Below are 12,834 nucleotides of genomic sequence, written 5' to 3' on the forward strand. Positions count from 1 at the left end.
ACAAGCTGAATGGCTACAACTTCACGTGCACTTAAGTCCAGATGGCAAAATTTCGAGAGGGGGCACAGTTACTGATGTTCTTCAACCACGTGGTCAAATTAAATTCTGTGTCATGGAGAGCAAGACAGGGTAAACAGACTTCACAGATCTGCATAATTTAGTTCAAGACATATGCTCAACATACATACAAAAAAAGAAAGTGAAGTATATAGCATTGAACCTTGAGGATTATGAAACAGGTACAGTGGAATGCATCAGTATAAGTAAGTATTAGCCCACTATCTCAAGGTGATAATCAGTGATTTCCTAGGTGATTTCCTAGCCAGTGATATTAAACATTATACTAATGTTTGGGGTAAGTAGCATGATACTGCATCATACTATTAAGTTGAAGTGGTTATTTCATTAATAAAGTGTGATGTTATTCTTCAGTAAAACAACCAGAACAAAGCTAGACAAAATTCATCATCATACTATCATATCATAGTATCGTGCGAGTTGGAAGGGACCTTAGAGATCATCGAGTACAACTCCCAGGTTTCGAGCCCCCTGTGTAGCGAAGCGGCACTTCTACCCCTGCGCCACAGGGGGGATTCGAACCTGGGCTCTTCGGTGCCGCAAGCAGCAGCTTATAGCACTGCGCCACTGGGGGCACACAAACTGAAATTCAGTAAATAAACTCTAAGTTGGGTGGTGGGTTAAAACAACACTAATTTTGTTAAGGTCATTCATTGCATATGGAAGACTGCAAAAAATTTGTAGACATGTAAGTTAATCTGGAGTTAGATTTTTGAAACAATATTTGTTAAAATCTGCTATAACTTGGACATTTATTTGTCTATGCAATGTCTATGTATATGCATTATTCAAAACAAACAAACAAACAAACAGTGTTATCTGTGACATTTTGGGGGTCAGGAAGGAAATGCGATGGATGTCCTGAAAAATGACATGGATTAATGATTTGTTATATAGATATATAACTGCCAACTTTAGAGAATTTAGAACTAGAGCCTCTGGCAGAAAATTCACAAAAGTGAGATTACAAATACAATTCTGTACTCTCTAAACTACTACCCTGAATACAAATTAGTCAATATTACTGAGTATCATATTTATTAGTGACTAACAAGTCCATTAGATCAAGGTGAGAAGCTGGCTTCCTTCAGATTCAATGTATTGTAAGTCTAGCTATCACACTTAAAAATAACAGCATATCCATCTACTGAGGACTGAAGAGAGGAAGATAGAGAGGCAGACAGCCACTTAGAATTATTTGCTAACAATTAACTTTCATAATAATAGAAATTTTTTTGCACATAGGCCCTAAAATGGTTGCTAGTGCCTAGAAAACAGACATTATTTCCATTTTTCAGATGAGAACTGATAAATGACCCAAGTAAAGTGATTAATATTAAGCCCATATGGTAAGGCACTGTAAAAGAGCAGAAATTAGATTTTTGCTTCCTTAACAAAGAACACTGTCAAATGAAGAAGCTATGCATCCATGCACTGAAAGCTGTTAACAGAGAACATAGGAAGGACAAAGACTTTGCTACCTCCAGCAGGCACTGATAGTAAAGGAAAAAAATCTCATGCAGAGGAGCATTATCTCCAGAAGGATTCAATTATTTTTCTTTCTGACCTCACCTTACAGCTCCACAACTGCGGATGTAAAAGGAACAACAGCTTCCTAACGTTACAGTTAATTTCTGAACAAGATTTCAGTAGCCTGAGGCAAAGATCAATTTATAAAAAGATAACATTTAAATGTAATTTTTCCTTTACTTTCTGTACAGATAGGAGAGACAGGAAAGAGATTTTTTCAATATGTCACGATGTTTTCCTTACTGAAATGGCACTATTATATGTCTTTGGGGCACAGTGTAATCTTTTTATTATATGTATATATCCTGGGATTCTGATCATTAGCTGAACCACTAGGTACTAACAAACACTAATATAGCTGAAATGTTAGATCATAATTCATATTAATATCACCAATAATAAAATAAGGAACAAAATCTGAACAATGAGTTATTTGACCAAAATTTCCATTTGATTCATTTTCTCCCATTTCCCTCCTCTGGGGCAAACTGTAGCCATTTTTGACATAATTTTCTTCCTGAAAGCCTATCCATTTAAGTTTATTATATTTAAGTTCCTGTGTTTTATATTTGAGTAGATAAGGTCAGAATGGTAATTTTAGGCTTTGGAGGGAAATTAAGTTTTGTGACAGCCTTCAGCTCTCTGTAGAGTTATATCTACAGTGTTGAACCAAAGTCAAATTTGCCTTTGGCAAGGGTGACCAGATCAACATACAAACCTGCATCTTCAAACACCTTTACATAGAAATTTTTCATTCTAAAATATCTATGTAAATTTATATACGCAGAATCCATACATATGTTTATGATGAACTCAGAAAACAACTTCAAGGTATTATTAAACAGGGAATTGGTTTGATGACTGAAGTATTAACTCACTCAAAGAGCACAGTAGTAAAAACCCCAGGCCATGTGATGGGAGTGAATGCAACTGCCGAGCCATCCTACAAGTTATTTGCTAAACAGTTTGAGCTAACAGTATCCTTCACTGGTGCTAATATTCACCTAATCTCTTCTACTCCAGAACAGAGGGAATGTGGCAGCACATGCATGGTTTTTTTTGTTTTTTTTTTTAAATGTCTGATCTCTTCCTCAGAAAAAAACCTTGACTCTCTTAAAATGTTGTCCTTTTGAATTGACAGTGAATTGTTACCAAGTACATTGGAATCTCATTCATTTTCTTTACACTGCTCTTTTTGCCACTGTTATGGGTGTGTTTTAATTTAACAAACCCTTGGATGAAATGGTACCAATTAAGGGAAAAAGGTAGCTCTTCTGAGGTGATTAACTGATTTCAAGTAATCCTTGCCGGTATTTAAGACAGTTATGTAATAGTCTTCCTACCAGATTTCCATTTTCCATTGTTATGTATCATGAAAACACCAAATAAATGAAATTTTTCTTCAAATTAATAATGATACTTTCATAATCTGCTGTTTGGTATTGCCAAGGACATGTTTTTAATTCTCCAGTTACTTAATTTATTTTTTGTAATGCACACAAGTTCATTTAATCTCTGGATACAAAGGATCTAAGTGTGTGGGTCATTCTAATTTTTTATTTTTTTTCTATAATTTCATTTTAAAATCAAAACATCTACTGGTGTGAAATGTTATATCTCATATCACCGCATGAAGAAATAACCAGCAGAGCTTAGTTATTATAGTTGATGCACAAATAAATTTTGTAAAGCAGCCCTTATGAGGCATATGATATAGCTCTCAGGAGGAGGTCCAACTGCCATTGATTTCTTCACTTATCTTTTTGGGACACAGCATTAATCCATTTACAAATCCGACTTTCCAGTTGTCGGGTTCCTTTCAAATGCAAAGGTAAACAGCAGCAGAAAGGACAGCAAACAGTAATGAAGTGTAAGACTGATTTACCCAGTACAGATCCCTGATGATAAACAAACACACACTGGCCTGCCACCTCAAGACCAGAAGGAGCTATTTGCATAGCATTTGACAGAATTAAAGTCACTGTTGGCTTCTTCCCCAAAACAATACAAAATTTTCAGTTTTACATTAGGGACATAATAGAGACAGAGCAGATCAGTAACTACAGCTTATTTTGCACCCTTGACACTATTTCATGTAACTGAGGGAGGAAAAGGAAGGCAAATGGGAACCATAGCTTTTGATCTAGGATCACGTATTCTTCATTAAAAATCCACTAGGCTCAGAGAGAAGTCCCATTGTAATATCAGTTCATTTGGTTACAGCTTGTTGGGGGGACTGCAAATACTGTTGCTAAAATATTTCTCCCAGTATGGGAAAAGAGATAACACTGAATGTACTGAATCAGATTAGTCCTGAAGCTCATTTATATGAGTTAGTTTATGCCAGAGGTCTTTGTGAAACATCTATGTGAAACTTAATTAATGCTTTGTCTTCACTCCATTGCCCCCAAGTGTATATCCTTCATCTTCTGGACTTGCAACCAGTTATCTAGAACCTTGGCTACTCTTTCACCAGCAAAATGGGTGGGTAGTTTTGTGAAAATACTATAGAGGCTTTTACAGTTTCACCACAGACTTGAGGGAGCTACAATTCTAAGACTGCTTAGAAGATAGGTGCAATTATTTCTCATGTTTGTAATGCTCCATTAAAGAAACAAATATCAAACTCATTTTTGCTTCAGTAAAAGACAAGACCATTCCTAGCCCATATTTTTATTAGGCAGAAGACAGCAAGCCTACGCTGAAGTCTGTTTTGTCCTGAGTCCAGGGAGCTCAGTTTTAGTAACACCTTAAAGTAAGATGACTCTGAGTGAACAGAAGCTTCACAGTTGCTCTGTTTTCCCCATCCTTTCTGCAGTGCCATGATGGTAGAGCTTCTGGGAACAGGTTTACCGCTGATCAGTTTACTATTTTCAGATTGCCACTTGCACTTAGGTTTCCTTTAGGTAAAGATTTTCACAATAAAGATTAAATGAATTTGATGAAACTCTTATATCAACATGAGTATTTTACATGCTTGCACAAGTATGTTTTTTTTCTTCTGCAAGTTCTTGCACACATTATTTCCATTCTACCAATATGTGCTATGCATACTTAATGAAGTCCATTTAATTTTACTGCAGATATAGCCGTATGCCTGTGCAAGTAGGAAATACTGTTGAGAATTCAGATACTACCTGTGTTAATACCAGCAGCAAGTGTTTATTCCTAAAGCCTAGTGTTTGCAGTTTTAAGCTGATTCATTTTTAGTAGGTTCTTTTCCATTCTTTTAAGAACAGTTCATAATTAATAGATAGAAAGTTATGCAATGGAGCTGGTTCTGCACTTCCAGAAGTGCATTATCTGAGAGAGTGTATGAGAGAGAGATGTGAGAGCTATAAAACTCTTTTTTACCTACTGGCTATCTAATAGATCAGCTAAAATGTGCAGACTTAGAAAGGAAGGGATAAGTTATAGGAAAGATAACTAGGTTCTTCTTCTGTATTGTATCTCTAGTGAGGCCTCTTTCTGCAGGTAATAAAAGCAGACAGTAGCATATGCAAATAGATTCCTTTCACACAAAACCATTATTTTATTTTAAGTGTTAAAATGGGCTTTTTCCCCTCTAGCATTTTTTTTAGGATGTTCACTAAAATCAAGACAAGTCTCCTGGAGCATGCAACCCACTGAGACCCTAAACTCTTCAGGCAAAAACCCTTTTATACCTAATGGGTCACTTGGGCTTGGCTGCTGAGTCTGCTGCTGCAATGCCTCTGTATTTCTCTGTGAATGTGTTTGAGTCCCCCCCCCCCCCCCCCCCAAAAAAAAAACAAAAAACAAAAAACAACAAAACAACCTCACTTCAGACTCTATCAGAAGATTACAGAATCATAGAATGGTTCTGATTGGAAAGGACCGTAAAGATTACCCAGTTCCACTTCATGCCCTCCCACCTTCTTGACATGGGCAGAGTTGCCAACCACCCAGCCAGGCTGCCCGGGGCCCAATTCAAGCTGTCATTGAACACCTCCAGGGATGGGGCATCTACAGCTTCTCTGGACAGCCTTTGCCAGTGTCTCACTGCCCTTTGAGTAAAGAATTTCCTTCTAACATTGAAATCATCAAAATTTAGAAATCATAGAGTGGCTTGAGTTGGAAGTAACCTTATAGATGATGTAATTCTAACGTGCTGCCAAAAGCAGGATTGCCAATCACTAAATCAGGCACCAGATAAGGTTGCCAAGGGCTCTATCCAACCCAACATCTAACATCTAATTTAAGCCTCCCCTCTCATATTTTAAAACTGTTAGTACCTTGTCCTATCACTGTCAAACCTATAAGCCTCTACGAGGGTTTAATAAACCCCCTTTAAGCAGTGAAGGGACACACTGAAGTCTCCCCAGAGTCTTCCCTTCTCCAGGCTGAATAATCCCAGTTTTTCTTTACAGGAGAATTGCTTCAGCCCTTTGATCATCTTTGTGGCCCTCAAATCCCAATATCTCTAATTTAGAGATAAGGATGTTGTGGAGAATTGTGTCAAAGGCCTTATAAAAGTCTGGGTAGGTGACATCAGTCAGTCTCCCCTTGTAAACTGATAAAGTATTTTCCTGCTCTGGGAAAGTGAATTCAGAAATCCAGATTTCAACCAGAATGGCTAGTGTGTGGCACTCAAAACTCATAAACATTCTTAAATGGGAAGTGCTGTGTTTGTGGATGGGTAGTTTGTGGGTTCAGACCCTATGGCTTCTTCTGGTGGATCCTCTAGTGGCATTAGCCATCTCTGCGTCTTAGACACAAATGCAGAGAGGTTTGATACAAAATGAACCTTTAATTCTGTACAGAGAGAGCAGGAATGGGGTGGATAGGGGAGGGAGGGAGGGGGAAAGATGGGCGGATCTGTTGTTTGAGTATTTAGGTACTAGGTAAGAAAGAAGTAGCTTACGTCTTTTTATAGGCTGCTGTCTGCTTTCTTTAATACTCTTTTTTCCACAGGGATACAGTTGAAAAGACTGGAATAAAACCACATGGAAATAGTGTGAATGAAGCAGTCGATTATTTTGCAAGGTGCAGTATAGATACTTCAGAAAAATCCTGGAGGTTTTATGACATTATGAAAGGTATTTCACTGAACACAGAAAGGGAATGGTCAGCCAGTGATAAAATGAAACGCAGCTGGTGTTTAGACTGAAATGAAGTGAGAATTACATCAAGATTTCCCTAATACTGTCAGTAAAATACTCATTAAAGAGAATCACACAGTAGCACTGAGGGAAAGAATAAATTATTTAGTAGTTTCAGGAATCACTTTCTTTTTCTGTATTTCAACCATCTGAATCTTCCATGGGACCCCATTCATCTGGCCTGGCAACAAAGCTAAAAAGCATCAGTTGTTCTCAATATTTTCAGCCTATATATTCAAGAGCCATTCTTTGGAATGCCCTGGGACATTGTACAAAACTCAAGCCAGGGTTTAAACACTTTTATAAGCTGAATCTAATAACAACCCTGTCCTTTTACAAAAATGAAAACCCAATTTAAGTTTATGATAAAGTTTGTGAAGTCTGCTTTTTCATCTGGAATGAAATAATCTTGGCTCTGAATAGCAATCTACATGTAAATCAGCAGCAGCTCCATGACCAGAAAAACCTTCTGTTTGCCAGTAATACTGCATGATTTGAAAAGAATGATCTTCAGCCAAAAGATAGGGGAAAATATATATATTGATATAATTGTAGATGTGTTTTTGGCAGTATAGATGTTCACTGGAAAATAGAAGGCTGACTCCAAGAGAATGTGTCTCAGAGATCGTCATCCAGCTCAGCACAATAGGACTACTCTCTCCTGTCCTCTGTGTTCTCTAGTAATGATTTTAAAGGGAATACTGTGGCTTCAAAGAAAGTATTCTCACCTCCCACAAGAATGCACTCTTTTGTTTATGTGCATAAAAGCTGCTGTTATTGAAGAATTTGTTCTTTTTTATACCATATGCTCTACAATTTGTTGATTTACTCTCATTTTGTGTTTTTATCAAAGCACAGCCAGGATTGGGGGTTAATATTTTAGTTTTAAAAAGGGAGAGGGCAACTTCTGATTTAGAGTTTATGAGTGAATAGACAGTACACCATGTTTATTTCCTCCAGTTTATGTAGTGCTTTATCGAGAAAGTAGTATTTACCTGTTGATAGAAAAACGCCATTTTCCATTTTTCAGTAAGGAGTATTTTTATGAAGTTATTTTTTCCTTATACTGTGGCTCTGAAGTTAACAGTCCTTTTTCTGTGGACTAGCATTGACACTTTCTTGTTACTCACCACAGGGGTTATTCACAACTGTCTGCTCCAGGCATATGAATTAGGCATCTTCAGCTTCTCTGAACTGCCTTCCAAGTTGTGTTGACCTCAATTTGCAGACTGCAAAAAGGAGCCTTGGCTTTCACCTTTCATCCTTTGACTAGGGCCTCCCATAAAAGTCCTGGGCAAACATTCATTCCCCTGCTTCCTTCCCCCCCCCCCCCCCCCCCATCCCTACATAAGTTAATTAACATTGCTTGCTACTGAATGGAGTGTTCAACCTTAGCAACGTTGTACTTTATTCAAAGGACAGCCTTTAGCCACTTATTTCTTGGGGTTCTTCATACAGGCATACAGCCTGTTGGATTAAATTGGCTTCTCACCTGTCATATGAAGAAACAACAATGGTGCTTTGCTTGCACATTTATTTTGAAATAAAGTATTTTACTCATTTTCACTTTTCAATGCAGGAGGCTTGTTAGAGTCTGTCTATATTCTTAAATAGTTCAAAAGTTGTGGTAAGTGATCATGCTGAAGTTGGAGTGTTTGGGGTAGGCAAAAGAAGATCCTTTGTTTCTGAAATTGTGGCCAGCTCTTATAGCTTATACTAAACATTTTCTAATTTCATCTAATTCTCTGAGAACCCTGGTATCTGTCCATCTTATCCTCAGTATAGTCCTGTGTATTGCCTACTCTTGGGCCAGGATAGTTTCTCTTAGTGGTGTCTGGGGAAATTTAGACTGGATATCAGGAGTTTCTTCATGGAAAGAGTGGTGAAGCATTGGAATAACCAGCCCAGAATAGTGATGGAGTTGCCAGTTCATGGAGTTATTTAAGAGATGGGTGGTTGTGGTGCTGAAGGACGTGGTTTAGTGGTGGACTTGATAGTCTTAGACTGGTAGTTACATACAATGGTCCTAAGGGTCTTTTCCAGTCTAAATAATTCTACAATGCTATGGTTCTTTGCAGTCCCTATACCCAGGCAGCTATTTTTTGATGCAGCTTAGGATGACTACAGGCTCAGCTTTGAATGAGGCCTCATGTGGAGTAGGTAGCATGGAGGACCTGAATATTCGTCATCCTGAGATGAGATAAAAGAGGTCTGCTGCTCTGTTCCACACTCTTTCTTAGTTCTGCTTTGTAGGTTGGTGTGCTAAACAAGTAGATTGTAACATAAATTGTTCTTTACGTCTCCATATCATGAAATGAGTGTGCTAAAGGTAGAGAATTCTTCCATCTCAGTATTAATGAGTCTATATATGCATTAGGGTAGGCTAAAATAAATCAATTTACTCTTATCTTTCTACACAGGAAAGGAGGTTCATTCTCTTACCTTTCCTAAGTACAGATGTAAAATAGCAAGTAATTTATATGTGAGATTTCTGTTTTATGATTTCTAATGAAATTTCCCAGATAACAATTATTTCCTAGCATATCCAAAAGGTTATTGCACATCAAAAATTCATGCTTAAAATGCACTGAACATCAGTATCTGTTTAAAGCAAGGAATATCTCATACCTATCACTCTAAGATAAATCAAATGCTACTTTCTGAAAGTCACTGGAATTACTCTTCTGTGAAACATGGGCAAGTGAAATCATCTTGGAAATCAGTTTCTGAGTTATTGATAAACTGCTGTGATTTTTAATTTCATAATTGAAGAATTATAAGTATGCCATTTACACATCTGAGAACTTTCATTGTATCACTCTTGTATGAGGAATATTCAGTCGCACAGTTACAGGAACTATACATGTCACAGTATTAATTATTTCTTAAAGACTAACTTAGCTTATTAGGGTTGTAACTAAGGGATGATTTAATCACCAGAGAAAATAGAATAAAAGCAGCCATTATGAATGTTCTGGGTGAGAGGAATCAGACAGAACTGGTTAGTCTGAATAATTGAGCTAATTATGTGAAGCTTCTGAGATACCTGATGTTTATGAAATCTTAAATCTTGTCTCCTTAACAAATGTGATTTTGATATTATGTCTTCCAGTTCATTAAGCACTGGATAGCCTGTTGATATATAAGGTATTGTAATACAAGTTTTAAAAGAGAAGAACTTCAAAGGGAAGTTATGCTAAAATGAATATATCTGCTCTCTTATTATGCAGTTGTCACCAGAAGAAAAAAATAAATAAATAAATAAAAGGCAGATTTTCCTTCATAATTTTACATTTAAAAATTTGAGGTTAGAAAATGCAGCTGAAGATGGACAGTGATAGCTGTAAGTAATTTACAAGTGATCAAATTTTAGAATACTTCAGGGTAAATCAGATTTATAAAATAGTTCTGGATTTCTTAAGGCAAAATTACAGTCTTATATTATTTCCCCTTTATACCTACATATACAGAGTGAGATCATATGCTTATATGCATAAACACAGTTATGTATATATTACTTGTGACATATATTATAAGCACACACACACACACTTATACCAATGCATATATTAAGAGTGGAAGAAAAGTAGGCAAGAAAGGCTCTATTCTGGCATTACAAGTAATAAATCCAATACAAATATGTTAATGGAAACAATTACCTTTCATTGAACATTGGCACAGAATTAAAAAAAAATGTGATAGATGGGGTAAGAATTAGGGAAAAATAATAAATGCTAATTTTTTTAATGTCTCCATTTAATAGAGGCAACATATTTCTAGGGATACAAGCTGAGAGCAATGTGGATCTATTGATGTCTCCAATTGCTATCCTTAAGGCTGCAAACTTAATTCCTGTATGCCTATGCAGCAGAATCCTGTACAGAGTGTTATCACCATCACCCAAGAAACAGTACTGTCAACAATTGCCCGTGTGATTAGGCACTTATCTTTTGATGTTCAGTTACCTTCTGCTTGTTAACCTTGTCAAGGAGGGGCAGGGAGGAGAACACCAACCAAATGAAACCTGCAGTAATTACTGTAATTCAGAAAGAAATATATTCACTGGAGGCAGACAGTTCCACCCTCACAATCAACCTTTTTGCAACTCAAGGAAAACACAAACATGGCCTGGCTCAGACAAATTAGGCATGAACAAATGTTGCACATTAAATGAGTTAAAGGACCTTGCTGAAAATTACAAGGGCTGCTTAGGGAAGCAATGAATCCCATTAAGGCAGAAATAGGCTGAAAAGGAAGTGGGCTTTGCAGAGAGTCTTGCATATCTATTTACCGTATTTGGTTATCTTATCCAAGGCAGTTCTGGGCACAAGGCTGGGAATGTAGCCCTAGATGATAGACTTCTTCAGGAGATGTTCAGAGGAAGAAGAGTTCATCATCTCTATGCTGCAAAACTACTACTTCTAATAACAATGTCTAGCTCTTATATAGCACATTCCATCAGTCAAATTCCAAGTGTCTTAAAAAAGGAATTAGAAAAGCACAAAATAATCAGATGATGTAGAAAGCAAAGAAACATTTGAAGTTAACTTGGAAAAAAAAAAAAAATCTTCAAGCAAATATATAGTTTTTAAAGTAAAAGTCACATACTGTTTTTGTGGGCTTTTTCCCCCACTGCATTCCTACTGCACAGCATACATAAACAGAGCTGAAAGACTTGCTCATACATTACTATGACTCCTTTGGTTCATCAGTACTGCTAAATGACCCTGTCTGCAAGAAGTACCCTGTTTTAATATGCATTATCCTTTCCTCCCACTGCATTTATGGGAGGACTAGTGGAGGTCATTTTATTTAAATCCATAATGACAACGGGCTTGCTCCATTTCCCTTTTTCCTCAGCTTTTAAATGACTGCAGTTCATGAAGAACAATGCAATGATAGGGTTTTTTATTATTATTTTTTTATTTTTAATTTTGATCCTTGGTCCACTCTGAAAGAAAGACTAAAAGCAGGAATGCATTAAAACCCACGGGGCTTCTAACACTGTTGAAGGTGGAGGCAGCAGGCAAAGGGGCAGAATGCCATATGAATGTGTAAAATATGCATACTTGTAAATATGTTTTGAATACAAAGGTTAAAGAGAGGACATGCTGAGCTAAGTCACAAAAGCTTTATGAGAGGATGGTGGAAACACAGATCATAAGGTGCCATGTTCAGCATAAATCATGATGCATGTAATACATAATAAGGGTTATTCATCGAAAGCTTTGCCACAGCCTATAACCTCACTGCAATCAAGACAACAATAAACTCTACAAAGTGGGACCAATTTCCATCAGGGTAAGGGTGTTCCCTCCCCCTCTTTATTTTAAAATGAGTGATAATCGCATGCTAATTGTGTAGACCTGTTACTGTGAATGACAAATAACCATTTCCGAAAGGACATTATGGCTAACAGCTCTTTAGGGGTCGATTTTGTTCCCCATCATTAAAATCCCCATTCTGTACAGAATTAGGAAATATAGTCTTGCCACAGTAGCTCATTGTCCAAAGAATAAATAGTGGATGTTGAATCACGGGCAGTATTATCATGAAAGCAATCTGCACTGCACAAACAGAAAAAAGGCAGTGAGGAGCTGCTGCTCGGGAGTGAAGTGCTGGGCTTCAGCAGGGCCAGCCCTGCATTACAGGGTTGTTTTAAGTGTTAATACTGCTCTGAATCTACTCTGAATCTATATCCTCACATACGCATGGCCATGTCTACACTGTGTTTTGCTCTGTGCCGGGCTCACTCTGCCCCTGCTCTGGGACAGCAGAAAACAATATGCACATGAACATGATGTTAAGTCTTATCTAGTGATGCTAGGCTGGTGCTCTGCTAGCAGGGCCAGCAAGTTGGCAACTCAGACAGGACAAAACTACATCTGCTCACATGCAACACCAGTAAAGCTTGCTTGTGTCTAAAGGGAAATGACACTTGGCCATGACTCTAGGTTAGGCTACTACACCTTTCCTTAAACAGTATCTGTCACATTGAAAAAGTAAACTTGGGGCTGCCCAGCTGCTGCAGGAAGCTGCTCCAAGGTTGCATGAGACTTTCACAACCACAAGACAGCTGCACTGAGCATTGCTTAGGGAGAGCCCT

The sequence above is a fragment of the Excalfactoria chinensis genome, chromosome 2, assembly GCF_039878825.1.
Source record: "Excalfactoria chinensis isolate bCotChi1 chromosome 2, bCotChi1.hap2, whole genome shotgun sequence".
Taxonomy (NCBI): Eukaryota; Metazoa; Chordata; class Aves; order Galliformes; family Phasianidae; genus Excalfactoria; species Excalfactoria chinensis.